Source organism: Giraffa tippelskirchi, chromosome 8, assembly GCF_054371585.1.
Source record: "Giraffa tippelskirchi isolate mGirTip1 chromosome 8, T2T-mGirTip1v1.2.pri, whole genome shotgun sequence".
Classification (NCBI taxonomy): domain Eukaryota; kingdom Metazoa; phylum Chordata; class Mammalia; order Artiodactyla; family Giraffidae; genus Giraffa; species Giraffa tippelskirchi.
In genome coordinates, this window is record NC_137282.1 from 33,104,922 (window position 1) to 33,124,184 (window position 19,263).

The 19,263-nt window shown below is 36.8% G+C and overlaps 1 protein-coding gene across 11 annotated transcripts in view; it reads left to right on the forward strand.

Moving 5' to 3' along the window:
• Positions 1-19,263, forward strand: part of LOC145518172 (uncharacterized) — a 1,384,210-nt gene that overhangs the window by 28,467 nt on the left and 1,336,480 nt on the right. The window contains exons 3-5 of one of the 11 annotated variants that reach the window (XR_014062692.1): positions 6,197-6,367; positions 8,603-8,704; positions 15,633-16,583. The exons of 6 other annotated variants lie outside the window; for them this stretch is intronic. The gene's annotated coding sequence lies outside the window, so the exon portion shown is untranslated. Of the gene's footprint in view, positions 1-6,196; positions 6,368-8,602; positions 8,705-9,486; positions 11,206-15,632; positions 16,584-19,263 lie in introns of those variants that run through there. 4 more of the 11 variants (XR_014062694.1, XR_014062695.1, XR_014062704.1 and 1 more) reach the window with 4 other exon arrangements.

Here is a 19,263-nt window from a genome sequence, read left to right on the forward strand (position 1 = left end):
ATTTTGGAGAAAAGAGAACCCTTTTGTTGACAATAACTGCTGCTGCTCATGCTGCTGCTAAGTCGCTTCAGTCGTGTCCGACCCTGTGCGACCCCGTAGACAGCAGCCCACCAGGCTCCGCCATCCCTGGGATTCTCCAGGCAAGAACACTGGAGTGGGTTGCCATTTCCTTCCCCAGTGCATGAATGGGAAAAGTGAAAGTGAAGTCACTCAGTCGAGCCCGACTCTTAGGGACCCCATGGACCGTAGCCTACCAGGCTCCTCCGTCCATGGGATTTTCCAGGCAAGAGTACTGGAGTGGGGTGCCATTGCCTTCTCCATGACAATAACTAGCACCTTTAAAATTCTTCTCCAGTGTCATGCCTCAGTTGCAGGTTATTGTGAAGACTAGAAGTCATTATATTTATATTTTTATTACTCAAATTCTGGTTAGTACCTCACAATAAGACTCTTTTACAGATGGCAATTAGCACTCAATTGTTCTTGAGTAGATTTTCATCTTTTCAAATGATCAATATTTCTAAAATGAGAAATATTCCATTTCTTATCAACAATTCATTTATTTGATATTAACTGAATATCTACATTAGAAAGACACCATACCATACTATTTAGAAATATTAGTGAATAGAGCAGGCACAGTGGATTACTATCTAGAATAGTCAAAACAGTGTGGCTTTGGCATAGATATCAAAAACTAGATCAACAGAAAAATAATTCAGAAATAGATCTACTTATATAAGGGCACTGAATTCACTACAAAAGTACAAAAGCCATATGATTTGTATAATAATGGTTTAAAATGGTTAGAGAATATTTGAATACACATACAGAAAAAAAAATACCATCATTCACATCATGCACACTAGGAACTTATTAATTCAAATATATAAGTATATTTATATTCCTAAATATAAAAGACAAAACCACAAATCTTAGAAACATGAGAGAAAGTTCAGTGATTTGAGGACAAGAAAAATTTCCTCAGGTTAAAGGAACTTGTAATTATAAAAGAAAAGTGACTAATTAGATTTTATTTAAAAATTTAAAATTCTCATGAAGAGAAATCTTTGAAAAATATATAGAAAAATATGTCTAAAAGAAAATATTTATAAAATATATATCTGACAAAAGTCTCTTGTAGAGAATGTACACATATCTCCTGCATCTAGAAAATTAAAGAAAAAACACAGATACTTTAAAATAGAAGATATACAAATGACCATTACACAGATGGAAATTGCTTGGGTGATTTATCATTTTGGACATGTAAATCAAAATAAAAATGAGATGCCCTAATACGCTCACCAGAATGACTAAAAATAAAATAGACTGATCAATTCATGATGGAAGAATGTGGATTAAATGATGCCATCACTTGAAAAACACTTCAGAACATTTCCTATAAACTAAATATTCACTTGCTCCATTACCTGATAATGTCATTTCTAGGTGAATATCTAATGGAAACAAAAAAAAAATGCTCACAAAAATCCACAGGAGAATATTCATAATGTTTTTTTTTAATAGTTCAAAACTGAAAGTAATAATTTGTATATTAAAATATGTGGTGTCAATCCCTTCTCATATAGCTTTTCCTTTTCCATGATTTCCAGACTATTTTTGGATATTTGTTTTTTCCCTATAAGCTTCATTATCAAATTTTTATTGGGATTACATTACACTTCATTATCAACTTTTTTTATTGGAATTATATTACATTTACAACACAGTTGTTCAAGCTGACATCTATATGATGCTGAGTCATTCTATACAAGAATAAAAATTTGTCCATGTTTTACAATTTTGTTTTAAGGTCTTTCAAAATAAATGCACATATTTTTGAGGTTTTAGAAAATGAGATGTAGTTGGCATTAGTACTAACTTTACTGATGAAATATAATTTCTGGATATTTTTCTTAATCTTACTTTTGAAGCAACAACATCATAGTAATCATTGTTTCAGGCAAAAATAATATGGATGCTAATTCAGTGGATGAAATATGTGGGATGGGATATTTGCATAGTCTCAAAATATCACCCCATAATATATTATTAATTACAAAGAGAAAACAGAAATTTAAAATGAAGAAAGCACCTTAGCCAAATAATCAAAGTTAACCTTACCAATAAAGGGAAAATTAGGCATTATGCATTGAGAAAGTTGCATGCAACATTAATTTTGTGTATTCTTGCCAAAAATGCGTAATGCAATCATGAGGAAATATCAGGGAAAGCCAAATCAAGGACATTCAACAAAACAACAAGCCTGTTCTCTATTTAAAAAGGTATGAAAGACAAAGAAGATTGAAGACATGTTCCATATTCAAGGGCATTAACAGGCCATTTGCTACATTTGGGTTGAATCCTGGACCAGAAAAAAAAAAAATCCCATATTTGTTATAATGGATATTAGTGGAATAATTAGCACAATTTGGATGAGGAATACAAAATATATAATTGTATCTTTATTAATGTTAATTTTATGATTTTATAATTGTACTGTGGCTAAGTAATAAAGCTGTTCTTATTTTTATGAAACTCTAATTTTAAGTATTTAAAGATATAAATACATAGCAAAAGCAACATACTTTTAAAATGTCACATAACAATTGAGAAATCTAAGTGAATGGAGTGATATAGAAAAAGTGTTTCTGTTATCCTAGTGAATTTTCTATAAATCCAAGATTAATTCAAAATTAAAATTTGTTTGAAATTATATATTTAAAAACTATACATATATATGTAATCTTAATAAAAAATGCAAATAAAATAAATAATCTATATTTATATATTGCACACACATATATATTGTATTCAGCTACCTACCTTAAGATACTAATTTGAAAAATACTAAAATTAAAGGATTGCTAAATGGAGATTTTAAAAGATATATGCTATGGGGTCTAAAATAATCCTAGCCACAAACTGGTGGCATCACAGATTGCACGTACCTTCATTTATTTATTATTTTTTAATATCTCACCTATGTCATCAGCCCTATGGGAACACTAGAGTAATTAAATTCTCACCAGTTAAATGTGTAGAATAATTAAAGCTGTCAAAATCTCCAACATGCACAAATCCTGAGGCTATTCAAATAAACAAAGCCAGGCAACATAGATGGAGTCACTTTAAGGTCACTTTTAGCATTTTTGAGTTAAAGAAGAATCACATGTAATACAGTGGAAGACATCTAATATGGAACTTATGAAACCTCGGCAAGAATTTATATTTAGAACAGAACTGTAACAAATAATAGGTTAATAACTATTGGATTTTTTGCTGAATGTCATTCTCTAATAACTAGTTTTTACCATCCCACTGTTTTTGCATTAAAAAAAAAAAAGTAGTAGAAAAGATATGTGCAGTAAAAAACCAACTTAATGCTCATTCTTTCCAAATGGTGAGGCTCTTTGAAATAAAATCATGAAGTCTGAATCATTATCAAAAGCTGTTTGAGTAATTATTATGATTTCTGTGTAAAGAGCAAAGACAAAACTAGTGCTGTCATCTTCTTGTATAAAATTTCTATGCTAAGGTGCTAAGGAAACTCTTAACCTACACGGCATTTCAGGTTCACAGTTTAGAGTTCTTTCTTTGCTTCCAATATATAGCAAAAATGAATAGAATAAAAATATACAGTCAAAAAATAAAAATTTACATGAACAAGAAACAGAGGAGAAACAAACAAAATAAATGATCCTAGATCTGCAGCCTTGCTCTTGGAATGGAAGCAAGGACAGGTGGTCTGAGGTTTCATCTTCTAAGGACAATGAGAATCTAAATCAACCAATATAACAAGTATAACTGGAGCCAGATGCACTGCCTGAAATAAAGACATATTGTGGAATCCCTCTGATGTTGAAAGGAGGATGAAGAGTTCCTGTCGTGAGCCCTGTCTTTAACCAGGGCTTCTATGAATCTGTTTACCTGGGAATGTAGGAAGGAGCTGACTAGTTGCAGCTTCTTCCTGAGACTTCATCCATACCAAGTAGCTGACTTAGCTTCTGAGTCCACAATACTGCTACAGTTAATACAACTGCAAATATGGTCTAAAGTTAGGGACTCAGGGGTCATAAAGAAGAGACAAACAAACAACATTACTAAAGCAGAGAGAGAAAATTCTCTTCACTCAAGTCTGCAACAAAACTCCAAAATGTATGAGGATAAGTTCAAGTCAGCCAACAAAACTAAAAATTAGGAGACAAATTCACTAAAATAAAAGGAAAAGAGTAATGCAATCTAAAAATGATTATGAAACATACATGTTCAAGGTCTTCATAATAAGTGAAAATAGTATTTATAAGAAAGGAAAATTATCTTAAGAAAACAGAAGAGAAGAAAAAGTAGATACGAAAAATAATAAAATTCATTGGATAGAACATTTCAGATGAAGGTGAATAAGTTCTATAGGTCTGCTTGTACAACACTGTGACTGCAGTTAACAACATTGTATACTTAAAAATGTGTTGAAAGAGTGGAATCTCTGTTAAGTGTTCTTATCACAGCGAATTAGAAATACTTGAAAAATATTTCGTAAATGTGACACACATACACCTGAGTGCCCAATAATAGAAAGTATTATCAAAAAAAAAAAATAAACAATAGGAGTGGGGGAAAGACACATTAACTATCCTAGACTGCATTCTAATTGAAGACTTTAAAGTCTAGCATATTAGAGCTAATGAGCTGATGACTTATAATGGCACACATATTAAAGTACACCTCATATTGAAATTAGCTATATTATCTCGTTAGATATTGTTACTAACTAATATATTGGAAAATCGGAATATCAATTAATAGGACTTACCTTTCTAGAATCACTTTCCTCTTTGCTGGGAAAGATTGAGGGCAGGAGAAGGGGATGGCAGAGGATGAGATGGTTGAATAGCATCACTAACTCAATGGACATGAGCTTGAGCAAACTACAGGAGATGTTGATGGATAGGGAAGCCTGGTGTACTGTAGCCCATGGGGTCGCAAAGAGTTGGATGTGACTTAGAGACTGAACAATTGCATTAATACTAACCCTCTCTTTTAACCTTTTTTCCCATGATCTGTATCCTTGGGTTATACCAAGTGTTTTCCTGCTTTGCCCAAATTAAGGCTGCTCTTCTCATATCTGTGAATCTCATATCTGTTAGGGTCATCTGGTCTTCTAACAAGTATTTTAATAGTATAAACTTTTCCCCTTTAAGAAGATTCTTTTGACTAATTTGATCCCAGATTTATTTTCTTCTCCTTACATGCAGATGATGCTTTCTGGTATTTGAGTACAGAGTGTTAATGAATTCAACATATATTACAGGGGAAAAGACAGTACTGAATAGGTTAGGATGAATTAGATTGAAATAGAAATACAATATTTAAAGGCACACACCACAGAAATTTACTTTTTGTTTATGTAACTTTTTGGGAGGTGGAGTGGATGGACAACTCTTCTCCATGTGATCTTTCAGTGGCCAGACTTCATTTATATGAATCCACCATCTCTGAGCACTTCATTATTGAATGCTTTCAAGAGGCCAAGTGGGAAGATAGGTTGAGCAGGCTCTCTTGCATCCTAAACCCTTTGCCTGGGAGAAGCATGCATTACTTTTGTTTGTATCCCCTTGAAAGATTATTCCCATAGCCACACTAAGCTGTAAAGTGGTAATGAGATGTGTAGGTCTTAGATGGATGTCTACTTCCTGACTGCTATTCTCTTTAATAGAAAAGATGGAAATGAAATTTGATGAACCAGTTAATTAGAGCCCAACCTCTGGCTCTCAAAAAAAAATCTGTGTACACTCCTATTCTCACACTTGGAACACTTTCCCTGCCTTCCTCAGAGTTATAACCAAAAGTCTGTCTGGTTACTTCATACATATCAAAGTCCAAGATCTATGAGTAATGCACCACGTTCTCTACTGAAACTCACACTGTTGTCACTAAAAATGAAAGCTATTTCACACATTAAGCCTGCTGGCATGTTCACTAAGATAAATGCACAGAAGCAGGGGACATAAGCAATACGCAATTCTCCTGTTATGTATTGCATCCTTTTTCAGTGCACAGGGACCCAGCTGGGACAGACAATCAGCTTGAGAAGTGAGAGAAGGGACTTAAGTTATGAGACTGAAGAAGCAGTAGGCCTGGGATTCAACAGCAAATACTTTGTAGCCAAATTTTGCTAGCTTATCTTTTGCAGGAGGAGGAGCATCACTCTGCCCCCCTGAGTGACATGGGCTTTGCTGCTGTAGATGTTTGACCCACTGTCTCAGTATTCCTGAAGTTGGGGGAGTATAGCCCCTCTCATGAGCTGATTCTGGAGGCTGGAGTCCAAGCCTTGTGGTGGCAACAGACAGTACCTTTCTGACAGGTAACCTAATTCACTACATCCGGACCCAGATGTGCCAGAATTGATGGTTTTAAGTAGCCTAATGTGGCTGGTTTGGATGCTTTGCAGGAGACCACCCTGCAATTGGTCATTTATTTCTTCTCAAGCATATAGATCAGGAGTTCTTTACACTAAACATCCCATGATTATCTGTAGAAACCATAGGGAAACTTGTAGAACAGGCATATAGAGGAAAGTAAGTTCTATTATATTTTAAGACTTTGTTTTGATTTTCAGCTTCTGACAGATATGTCACTTAAAAAAGAATTATATTTAATATGAGTAACATAATTCTGAAGGAAGATATATACACTCAGTGCTGTGGAAAATTTTTATAGGTGGAAAAAACAAAATATCAAAACCTAAAGTTCAGTTCAGTTCAGTTCAGTTCAGTCGCTCAGTCATGTCCAACTCTTTGCGACCCCATGGACTGCAGCATGCCAGGCCTCCCTATCCATCACCAACGCCTGGAGCTTACTCTAACTCATGTCCATTGAGTCAGTGATGTCAACCAACCATCTCATCTTCTGTCCCCTTCTCCTCCCGCCTTCAATCTTTCCCAGCATCAGGGTCTTTTCAAGTGAGTCAGTTCTTTACATCAGGTGGCCAAAGTATTGGAGTTTCAGCTTCAACATCAGTCCTTCCAATGAACACCCAGGACTGATTTCTGTTACGATGGACTGGTTGGATATCCTTGCAGTATCAGGGACATTCAACAGTCTTTTCCAACACCACAGATCAAAAGCATCAATTCTTCGGTGCTCAGCTTTCTTTATAGTCCAACTCTCACATCCATACATGACTTCTGGAAAAACCATAGCCTTGACTCGATGGACCTTTGTTACAAAGTAACGTCTCTGCTTTTTAATATGCTGTTTAGTTTGTTCATAACTTTTCTTCCAAGGAGTAAGTGTCTTTTTATTTCATGGCTGCAATCACCATCTGCAGTGATTTTAGAGCCCCCCAAAATAAAACCTGTCACTGTTTCCACTGTTTCCCCATCTATTTGCCATGAAGCGATGGGACCGGATGCCATGATCTTAGTTTTCTGAATATTGAGTTTTAAGCCAACTTTTTCACTCTCCTCTTTCACTTTCATCAAGAGGCTCTTTAGTTCTTCTTCCCTTTCTGCCATAAGGGTGGTGTCATCTGCATATCTGAGGTTATTGAAATTTCTCATGGAAATCTTGATTCCAGACTGTGCTTCATCCAGCCCAGCATTTATCATGATGTACTCTACATATAAGTTAAATAAGCAGGGTGACAATATACAGCCTTGATGTACTCCTTTCCCAAGGCGGAACCAGTCTGTTGTTCCATGACCAGTTCTAACTGTTGCTTCCTGACCTGCATATAGATTTCTCAGGAGGCAGGTCAGGTGGTCTGGTATTTCCATCACTTTTAGAATTTTCCACAGTTTATTGGTATCCACACAGTCAAAGGCTTTGACATAGTCAATGAAGCAGAAATAGATGTTTTTCTGGAACTCTCTTGCTTTTTCAATGTAAATCTTAAAGTAAATTAATACAAATAAAATTTTCTAAAATTATTTGTTTCAGGATAAGACTAAAGAATTTTTTGTAGTTGACATAAAATACAATGATGACCCTTATATGTAATATGGGGCATCAAGTCAATAAGTGCTTAAACTAACTTAATACTTTTATACAATGTTAAATTATTCTTGACTTCATGGAAAAATTAAAATATTTACCTAAAGATATAATTACTGAATTATCTGTTAAGGTTTTACTTTTGTTTTCAGAATCACCTAATCATATACATATATGATTTTGTGTCAGTATTAGATAATATCTGATGTAGTTTGAGGGAACATACTTGAGAAAAGGAGACTGATTAAGAGTTATAGTTATATGATAATATTTAGGGTTTGAACTACTTGTGAATTTCTTATCTGGGTCAAATCAGTGATAAGAATTTACTAGATATAAAAGAAACTCATCTTTTATAGATACTGGGTTAGAGCCAGATAAAGGCGAGTAAAAAGAAACAGCTATATATAGTAAGAATGCATATACATGTGCCAGTTAGATACTCTTACCTGTGCCAGTTAGATACTCTTACCAATATAAACAGTAAATTTATAGACTTGCTTCATCTTATATCTATATCTATCTATCTATATATATATATATATATATTTTTTTTTAAGTTGCTCAGTCGTGTCCAACTCATGTGACCCCATGGACTATACAGTCCATGGAATTTTCCAGGCCAGAATACTGGAGTGAGTAGCCTTTCCCTTCTCCAGCGGATCTTCCCAACCCAGAGACCAAACCCAGATCTTCCACATTGCAGGTGAGTTCTTTATCAGCTAAGCCACATGGAAGCCCAAGAATACTGGGGTGGGTAGCCAATCCCTTCTCCAGCGGATCTTCCTGACCCAGGAACGGAACCGGGTCAGGAATGGAACCCAGTTGCCTGCATTGCATGCAGATTCTTTACCAAGTGAGCTGCTAGGGAAATCCATCTATAAAATAAGTATATAGGCTCTAACCTAGCAATCTAAGCACAGCCTGACCAGCTCACAGAACAAAGGATTGAAGGAATACCAAAGGAGAGCTAGCCTGCTGTATACCAGCCCCTCCCCACCCAGAGGCAGAGAGGCAGGCTTGTGAAAACCAGAGCCAGAAGGCAAGGGGCTGCTACAATCGCAACCCCAGAGAGGGCATCTTCCACCAATCTGTGAGCAGGCTCCCAGCTACTAACCACATCTTCTTGAGACCCTGGGTGGTTGACATCCATCAGGAGGGTCACAGTCTGAGATCAGCTCTCCAGAGGAGACACACATGGTGCCCCTGGGAAACCAAGCAGCCATGACCAGGGAGGGGATTAAGATGCACGGCTCACCTGGGACAGGGTGCTCACCAAGCACCTGGTCACCTGAGCTGCTCAGACCTGGGGAGGGCACAAAACATACTCCCAACCCACAGAGACTGAAACAGAACTATGTCTGAGTGTCTCCTGCAGAGGTACGGGGCAGCAATGGCCTGCCGCAGGGGCTCTGGGTGAGGTAGACCTGATTATGGCATAAGCCTTCTTGGAGGAGGTTGCCATTAACCCCACCATAGAACCACCAGAACTTACAGAGGCCTGGGGAAACAGACTCTTCAAGGGCATGAACAGAACTCTGTGCACACCAGGACCCAGGAGAAAGGAGCAGTGACTCTGCAAGAGACTGACCCAGATGTGCCTGTGAGTGTCCAGGAGTCTTCGGGGGAGGCATGGGTTCATGGTGGCCTGAGTGCAGTAGTGCATGCATAGGACATTTTGAAGGAGGTTGCCATTATCTTCATTACCTCCAGCATAGTTTGGCCTCAGGTCAAGCAACAAGGAAGGAACACAGCCTCGCCCGTCAATAGAAAATTGTATTAAAGATTTAAGGAACACAGCCCCACCCATCAGAACAAGACCCAGTTTCCCCCTCAGTCAGTCTCTCCCATCAGGAGGCTTCCATAAGCCTCTTATCCTTAATCCATCAGAGGGCAGACGGACTGAAAACCAAAATCACAGAAAACTGACCAAACTGGTCATGTGGGCCACAGCCTTGTCTAGCTCAGTGAAACTATGTGCCATGCCATGTAGGGCCACCCAAGACGGACAGGTCATGGCAGAGAGTTCTGACAAAGCTTGGTCCACTGGAGAAGGAAATGGCAACCACTTCAGTATTCTTCCCTTGAGAACCCCATGAACAGTATGAAAAGGCAAAAAGGTATGACACTGAAAGATGAACTCCCCAGGTCAGTATGTGCCCAATATGCTACTGGAGAAGAGTGGAGAAATAACTCCAGAAAGAATGAAGAGATGGAGCCAAAGCAAAAACAACACCCAGTTGTGGTTGTGACTGGTGATGGAAGCAAGATCCGATGTTGTAAAGAGCAATAGGAACCTGGAATATTAGGTCCATGAATCAAGGTAAATTGGAAGTTGTCAAACAGGAGATGGCAAGAGTGTACACTGACATTTTAGGAATCAATGAACTAAAATGGACTGGAATGGGTGAATTTAACTCAGATAACCATTATATCTACTACTGTGGGCAAGAATCCCTTAGAAGAAATGAACTAGCCATCACAGTCAAAAAAAAGAGTCCAAAATGCAATACTTGGATGCAATCTAAGAAACGACAGAGGATCTCTGTTTGTTTCCAAGGCAAACCATTCAATATCACAGTAATCCAAGTCTATGGCCCAACTAGTAATGCTGAAGAAGCTGAAGTTTAACGGTTCTATGAAGACCTACAAGACTTTCTAGAACTAACACCCAAAAAAGATGTCCTTTTCATTATAGGGGACTGGAATGCAAAAGTAGGAAGTCAAAAGTTAGCTGGAGCAACAGGCAAATTTGTCCTTGGGGTACAAAAAGATGCAGGTCAAAGGCTAATAGAGTATTGCCGAGAGAATGAACTGGTCATAGCAAACACCCTCTTCCAACAACATAAGAGAAGAGTCTACACATGGACATCACTAGATGGTCAATACTGAAATCAGACTGATTATATTCTTTGTAGCCAAAAGTGGAGAAGCTCTGTACAGTCAGCAAAAACAAGACTGGGAGCTGACTGTGGCTCAGATCATGAACTCCTTATTGTCAAATTCAGACTGAAATTGAAGAAAGTAGGGAAAACCACTAGACCATACAGGTATGACCTAAATCAAATCCCTTACAATTATACAGTGGAAGTGACAAATAGATTCAAGGGATTAGATCTGATAGACAGAGTGCTGGAAGAACTATGGATGGAGGTTCATGACATTGTATAGGAGGCATTGATCAAGACCATCCCCAAGAAAAAGAAATGCAAAAAGGCAAAATGGTTGTCTGACAAGGCCTTACAAAGAGCTGAGAAAAGAAGAGACACTAAAGGCAAAGGAGAAAAGGAAAGATATACCCATTTGAATACAGAGTTCCAAGCAATAGCAAGGAGAAGTAAGAAAACTTCCATCAGTGATCAATGCAAAGAAATAGAGGAAAACAATAGAATGAGAATGACTACAGATCTCTTCAAGAAAATTAGAGACACCAAGGGAGCATTTCATGCAAAAAATGAGCACAATAAAGGACAGAAATGGATTGGACCTAACAGAAGTAGAAGGTATTAAGAAGAGTGGCAAGAATACACAGAAGAACTATACAAAAAAGATCTTCATGATCCAGATAAGCAGGACGGTGTGATCACTCTAGAGTCAGATATCCTGGAATGTGAAATAAAGTAGGCCTTAGGAAGCATCACTACGAACAAAGCTAGTGGAGGGGATGGAATTCCTGTTATTTCGGATTCTAAAGGATGATGCCGTTAAAGTGCTGCACTCAATATGCCAGCAAATCTGGAAAACTCAGCAGTGGTCAAAGGACTGGAAAAGATCAGTTTTCATTCCAATCCCAAAGAAAGACAAGGCCAAAGAATGTTCAAACTACCACAACAATTGCACTCATCTCACACACTAGCAAAGTAATGCTCAAAATTCTCCAAGCAAGGCTTCAACAGTATGTGAACTGTGAACTTCCAGAAGTTCAAGCTGGATTTAGAAAAGGCAGAGGAACCAGAGTTCAAATTTCCAACATCCACTGGATCATTGAAAAAGCAAGAAAGTTCCAGAAAAACACCTAGTTTTGCTTTATTGAGTAAGCCAAATCCTTTGACTGTGTGTATCACAACAAACTCTGGAAAATTTTTAAATAGATGGAAATACCAGACCACCTGACCTGCCTCCTGAAAAACCTGTATGCGGTCAAGAAGCAACAGTTAGAACTGGACATGGAACAACAGATTGTTTCCACCTCGGAAAAGGAGTACGTCAAGGCTGTATATTGTCACCCTGCTTATTTAACTTATATGCAGAATACATCATGTGAAATGCCAGGCTGGATGAAACACAAGCTGAAATCAAGATTGCTGGGAGAAATATCAATAACCTTAGATATGCAGATGACACCACCCTTATGGCAGAAAGTGAAGAAGAACTAAAGAGCCTCTTGATGTAAGTGAAAGAGGAGAGTGAAAAAGTTGACTTAAAACTCAACATTCAGAAAACTAAGATCATGGCATCTGGTCCCATCTCTTCATGGCAAACAGATGGGGAAACAGTGGAAACAGTGACAGACTTTATTTTTGGGGGCTCCAAAATCACTGCAGATGGTGACTGCAACGATGCAATTAAAAGATGCTTGCTCCTTGGTAGAAAAACCATGACCAACCTAGACAGCATACTAAAAAGCAGACATTACTTTGCCAACAAAGGTCTGTCTAGTCAAAGCTATGGTTTTTCCAGTAGTCATGTTTGGATGTGAGATTTGGACTATTAAGATAGATGAGTGCTGAAGATTTGATGCTTTTGAACTATGGTGTTGGAGAAGACTCTTGAGAGTCCCTTGGACTTCAAGGACATCCAACCAATTAATCCTAAAGGAAATCAGTCCTGAATATTCATTAGAATGACTGATGCTGAAGCTGAAACTCCAATACTTTGGCCACCTAATGCGAAGAACCAACACATTGGAAAAGACCCTGATGCTGGGAAAGATTGAAGGCAGGAGGAGAAGGGGACGACAGAGGATGAGCTGGTTGGATGGCATCACTGATGCGATGGTCCTGAATTTGAGTAAGCTCTGGGAGTTGGTGATGGACAGGGAAGCCTGGCATGCTGCAGTCCATGGGGATGCAAAGACTCGGACATGTCTGAAGTGAACTGAACTGAAATATGTCAAAATTTTTGTTATGTATAATTAGATGGAAGTTTTTCTCAATTGACTGAGGAAAGTATGTTTTTTTGTATTTCTATTAAGATCAGACAAATTTCCTCTTCATTTGGATGAACTACACTGTATTTTTACAATATACAATTATTAGTTAAAATGTATTTTACCATCTCTGTAGGAATTTCAAAAATATAATTAAAAAAATTGAGAGGTAATGGGAGGTTTAGTGTTCTAGGTAACTTACTCTATTGATCAAATTTGTATTTGGGTAGCAGAGATCTAAAAGCCTGAGGTATTTAAAGATGAGTTTGAAAAATATCATTCAGACTAAGTTTGAAGAAGTCCAGTAGATTTTTAATCTATTAACTATTTTATCAAATAATACCTATCCTGTCTAGTATAATTCAATTCTCTTGATCTGATTTTATTATATAATTAGTAAGATTTCACTCAACTTGAAATTTGCGTTTAAGGTTGTTGTTTTTATTTCCATTTGCTATAGTGATGGATTTTATTTAGCAAACTTTAGTGATTTTATTGATTATATTTGTTTTCTCTTATCACATGAGATACTGACAATAAAAGGAAAATCAGCAGGGGGTCTGAGAAATAAACTCATGGGTATCTGGGGGATGTGATAGGAAATTGGACTGCAGTGTGCTCTTGGCCTTTAATTTTTATGAGACTGCCTCTGTCCTAGGGTTAAGTCCCTAAGACCTGGCACTGAGGAAGATTGGTGAGTTATGAAATATAAAATACCTTACAATGGAAGAAAAACTCAGCTTCAGGCATAGAAATATTTAAGATATAATTTAACTCCTAAGAATTTAATGAATACACATTCTCTTAATTTTCTGATTTGATACTAATAAACTGGTTAAAATTTAGTTTTTATTCTTTTATTAAATTGTATTGTAAGCTATATCACTAGTGCATTTGTTTTGAGATTATTTTTACCAGTTGTGTTTAACAATTAAAGGCTACCAATTGTGAAATTTCAGTTTCACCACTAATTAAGTTCTTAACAGAAGACCTTGAAAGATGACATGCAAGGAACATGTTAAAGTTTTTTTCTAGGTATCCTTAAAGTAGATTTGGACTCTGTTCAATTGATACTTCTAATTAATTCCAAATCCTTTACTGGCCTTCACTAGAAATATCTTAAGTCTTTCCTAATTGCTTGCTTTCATTTACATGTGTGAGTGTTTTAAGACATGCAAATAGAAATATCAAGTACAGAACTGACCACAATAGACCAGAGTCATGTTGTAGAATTGCTAGTAAGACTGCATCCAAATTCTCCAGTAGTGACTAGATTTAAGCCTGGAGGAAATCTATTGTGGAATTGGTGAATCTAGGTTTGTTTTGTTAAATGGATTTAATGAAAAGAGATAGAGGCAGAGAAGTTAGCTGAGATAGACAAAAGGTTAGCTAAAGTAGGCTGTGTAATGCAGACTTGATAAGGGGGAGTAGAATTAACAGGAGAGTTTAGTAGATAGAAAAGTATTTAGTCAGAAGATTAAAACTTGGATTCAGATACATCCTTGCTCATTCTGGGCACAGCAAGGTTGGAGGGATTTGCTTTTGAAAGGAGAAAAGTTATAACAGACATAGAAGGGGCAGTTGAGTCCAGGTATAGATAAGTTTGTAGCCTCAAGAAGGAAAGTGACACTAGTCACTCTGATTACTGTCCTGGGTAGACCTTTCTAATTTTTCAACCACACATTGATTTATTTCAACATATAATGAATGTATATTATGTGTCAGGCACTAGTCTAGGTTCTGGACATTCACTAATGAATAAAACAGACAAGAATCCTCACATTTGAGTAGCTCACATTTCAGTTATGAGAGAGAGAGAAAGACCTTCTTAAAAATAAGTATAATTGTAATAAGCTAGATGATGATAAAGTGCTACAAGGAAAAATGAAGCATGACGTGTTTAGACAGAGTAGGAAGGTGTGTGTGTGTGTGTGTGTGTGTGTGTGTGTGTGTGTGTTGTATGTGTGAGAGCATGGAATAAATATGCAAGATTCAGTGAGGACCTCAAAGGAGGAAACTCTATGTGTGAGGAAGTGAAGAAAGCAGGAGAGTCTCACTGGTTTCCTGAAGGAAAGAAAGAACCATTGAAGTAAAAGTGAGTGCTTTTCTATGGGAGAGAAAGGGTTGGGGTGGGAGTTGCTGTAACCTTGTAGACTTTTAGGGCTTCCCTGGTGGCTCAGACAGAAAAGAATCTACCCGCAATGTAAGAGACCCAGGTTTAATCCCTGGGTTGGGAAGATCCCCTGGAGAAGGGAATGGCAACCCACTCCCAGTATTCTTGCCTGGAGAATTCCATGGCCAGTGACACCTGGTGGGCTATAGTCCATGGGGTCGCAAAGAGTTCGACATGACTGAGTGACTAACACTTTCACTTAAATTGTAGACTTTTAGTTTGACTTTTGATGGGATATCACAGAGCTCAGAAGTCACTGTAGGGTGTTGAGCTGAAGTGTTTTGTTTTAATGGTGTCCACTATGCCTGCCAGGTCGAGAATGGATGGCAGGGTGGCAGAAGCCAAAGGAACGGATTGAGTTACAAGCTTACTGCAAGAATCTTCAGAGGAACAATAATGATTCTCACCAGAGTGGTAGCAGCAGAGAAGGGGAGTAATGATCAGAAATTAGATACACTTAAAGGAAGAACTCAGTTGTGGAGTAAAAGAGAAACTGAGAGAATATCTGATGGAGAGGCAGCTGTGTGAATGAAATTCAGAAATTCATTTCTTGTTTCTTATTGTAGTGGCATGGCATATTAGTTTTAAGCCATTTCATACATATTTTAAAGAGTATTTGAGAAAAAGGAATTCTGGCGGTTTGATTCACTTTGAATCCCCTCTTCTAAGAAGTATAGTGATAATATGCAATGTTTTCAATAAAGGCTTAACAGAAGTATAATTTACTTTTGTTGGTTCTAGGCAGGATGATTGGTTGATGATAAATAAAAAAGATTGGTCTTGTCATTTTCAAAACTGTATTTAACAGTATGACAATAATTCACAGCATAAATAATTACCAAGGCAGCAGAGTTTGGATAATGAACCGCAAGCAAAACTTGAATGAAATGAGGAAAGATCATGCTGATGTTGATTTATCATATTTCTTAAGAGCTCCTAATCCTGAAAGTTGTTTTGATTTAAATATTATTCTCTAGACCTATTTTTCATTTAAAAAGTGATCAAGGATATTTGTCCAGAGTATCAGGTCCTATGAAGTAGTTGAGTAAGAGATTATTTGAAAAAAAAATTGTCTGAACTATTATGAATATACAGTCAAATGTGTTCAAATATTTAAAATACCCACAAAATGGTGATGTTGCTTTCATTTGTATGACCAAATCAATTGTATCTGTTTTGTACCTATATGTATTTACTTTAAATATATTAAGACTTTCTCCTAAATGGAGATAGCTTTCATAAATTGACCTTTTAAAGAACAAATTTTATTCTCTTTTTGTTGTGTTCTATGAACTAAGCTTATTCTTCAATCAAGCAAATCAAGTATAGGATCTGAAAAAATGATATTTAGGATTATCTTAGAATTGCTGATTTCTTCAGTTTCTTCTTCTCTAGATTCTTTTAATATACATAAAAAAATTCATATCATCATCACTGCAATTCCTCTGAAATTTATCTAATTAAAAAAATAATAATTCTAGGGTCAAGTCCAGGATAATGGCAATTTCACAGCCTATAGTTTTAAAAGTGATCGCTTTCTCTCAGGCCATCTTATAAAATACAACAGTTAGAATTTTATACATATAGAAGGAATTAGCACTACATATAAAATAGGAAACTTCAAAAAGAGACTGAATATGATCTATGCTATCTCAATATGATCATAAAGAACCTAGTAGTCACTAAACAGTAAGCAACTTAGGATTCCTTGATATCCCCTGCAGGAAACCTTACATTTCATTGTTATTAGATGATCCAGTTGTCTAAAACTTTCAGGCCAAAAAAATTTAGCAATCAATCTATTTACATATATACATATGTGTGTGTGTGTGCATGTGTGCTAAGCTGCTTCAGTTGTGTCCAACCCTTTGTGACACTGCGGACTATAGCCTACTGGGCTCCTCTGTCCTTGGGATTCTCTGGGCAAGAATACTGGAGTGGGTTGCCATGCCCTCCTCCAAGGGATCTTCCCAACCCAGGGATCGAACCCCCATGTCTTTTATGTCTCCTGCATTGGCAGGTGAGTTCTTTACCACTAGCCCTACCTGGGAAGCTTACATATATATGTACATATATGTTAATAATGCATTAGTAAAAGACATTTGATAATTTTCCACTACATGCCAAACTCTGGGTCACAGATTTTTTATGCATTTACTTGTCCTTTATTTCCATATAATTCTCAAAACTACTTAATACTTATGAAAACTCTTTTGGTTAGTATGCTTATTTCATTTTATAGAAAAGAAAATTGAAGCTCAGGAGGTTAAATTACTTGCCCAAGATTGTTGTTCATGCTCAAGATAAGTAATGTCTGACTACTTGCAACCCCATGTACTGCAGCACACCAGGCTTCCCTGTCTTTTACCATCTCCTGGAGTTTGCTAAAACTCATGTCCATTCAGTTGGTAATGCTATCTAGCCATCTCATAAACTATCTCATGAACAGTGGAACCAAGGCTTTCACCTCACTGTTGTAAATGTAGACTTGAGAAAGACTATTTGGGTTCATGTTCTCTCTCTACTTTAGTGTGTCTTAAGGCAAGGAACTTAAAATCTCTAAGATCAGATTTCCTTATCTATAACAGTAAATAATTGTATTGTATTTACCTCATAGGATTGCTCTGAGGCTCAAAGGAGATAATTCATATAAAACACTGAGCATATGCCTGACAATTAGAAAATGCCCACTTCCTCATAAGTTTTTATTCTTTGCCTTTCACTGAGCCTGCAGGATCTCTATGCCTCACTAAGAATATCAATCAAGGTCATTAATAATGAACTCTATTTCTTTTAGTATTAGTCCAAATTACATTCAATAGTTACTGTCCATATGTTTCTTGTCACTCTGAATCCTAAAGATTTTCTGCAACTCCAGAGGGCCAGTGATTATTGCTCTCCTAGTAGTTTACAGAGTGCCTGGTTATCTCAGCCCTTAAGTCTAGTCAAGTCTGGAAGCTCAGTTTGCAAATGTAGTCTTTACCCAAGCCCTTTTCAAAGCTGTGATTTCTCTTTAAACACGTGTGTAATATAAGTTGACCAACTTCTTCCAGCTTTCCTGGTGATTTCCCTGTTTTAAAACAGAAATTCCTTTGTCTAGGAAGCCCTTCTGGCCTTGGGAAACCAGGCAAATTGTATCACATAATTTATATTGTATACTTTATATTAATATCTTATTAACATAGTAATATTCCCAGGTAGCTGACGGGGGTGTGTTGGAAACACATTTGATAGTATTGAACTATCATTTGATAGTAGCCTTCAACTTCTTGGAAATCTTGGAATAGTTTTTGGGACTGCTGTTTCAGTGTGATTTCTACAGAGAAACAGAACCAATAGGATACATGGAGATACATAAAAGGGGATTTACTCTAGGAATTTGCTCATGTGATTATGAAAGTTGAGAAATCCTACAATCTGCTATTTGGAAGCTATAGAACCCAGAAAACCAGTGATGTAATTCAGGCTGAGTCTAAAGGCCTGAGAATTGGGAAGCTGATGGTATAAGTACCATGCTGATTCTGAAAATGTGAGAACCAAGTAGATAGGAGATAAATGTCTCAGCTCAATCAGAGAGATGCTAGTTTGCTCTTGCTCTCCCTTTTTGTTCTAGTCAGGCTCTCAAGAGATTGGGTGATACCCACCTGCATTGGTGAGGGCAATTTTCTTTACTTCACCTACTAATCCAAATGCTTAATCTCTTCTGGAGACTGCCTTGCAGACAAACTCAGAAACAATATTTCACCTGCTATCTGGGTATTCATTAGCTCAGTCATCAAATATTCAACTTTTAATATTATTTTCTGTCTTATAGGTATGTAACTGCTTGTCATGTAATTTTGTGATAGAAGGGAGAAAATATCTCATATTATTTCAAGATGAATTATTTTATGTAAATGGTTTAATATTTTGCAATGGAAATTTTCATTTGTAGATGATTATC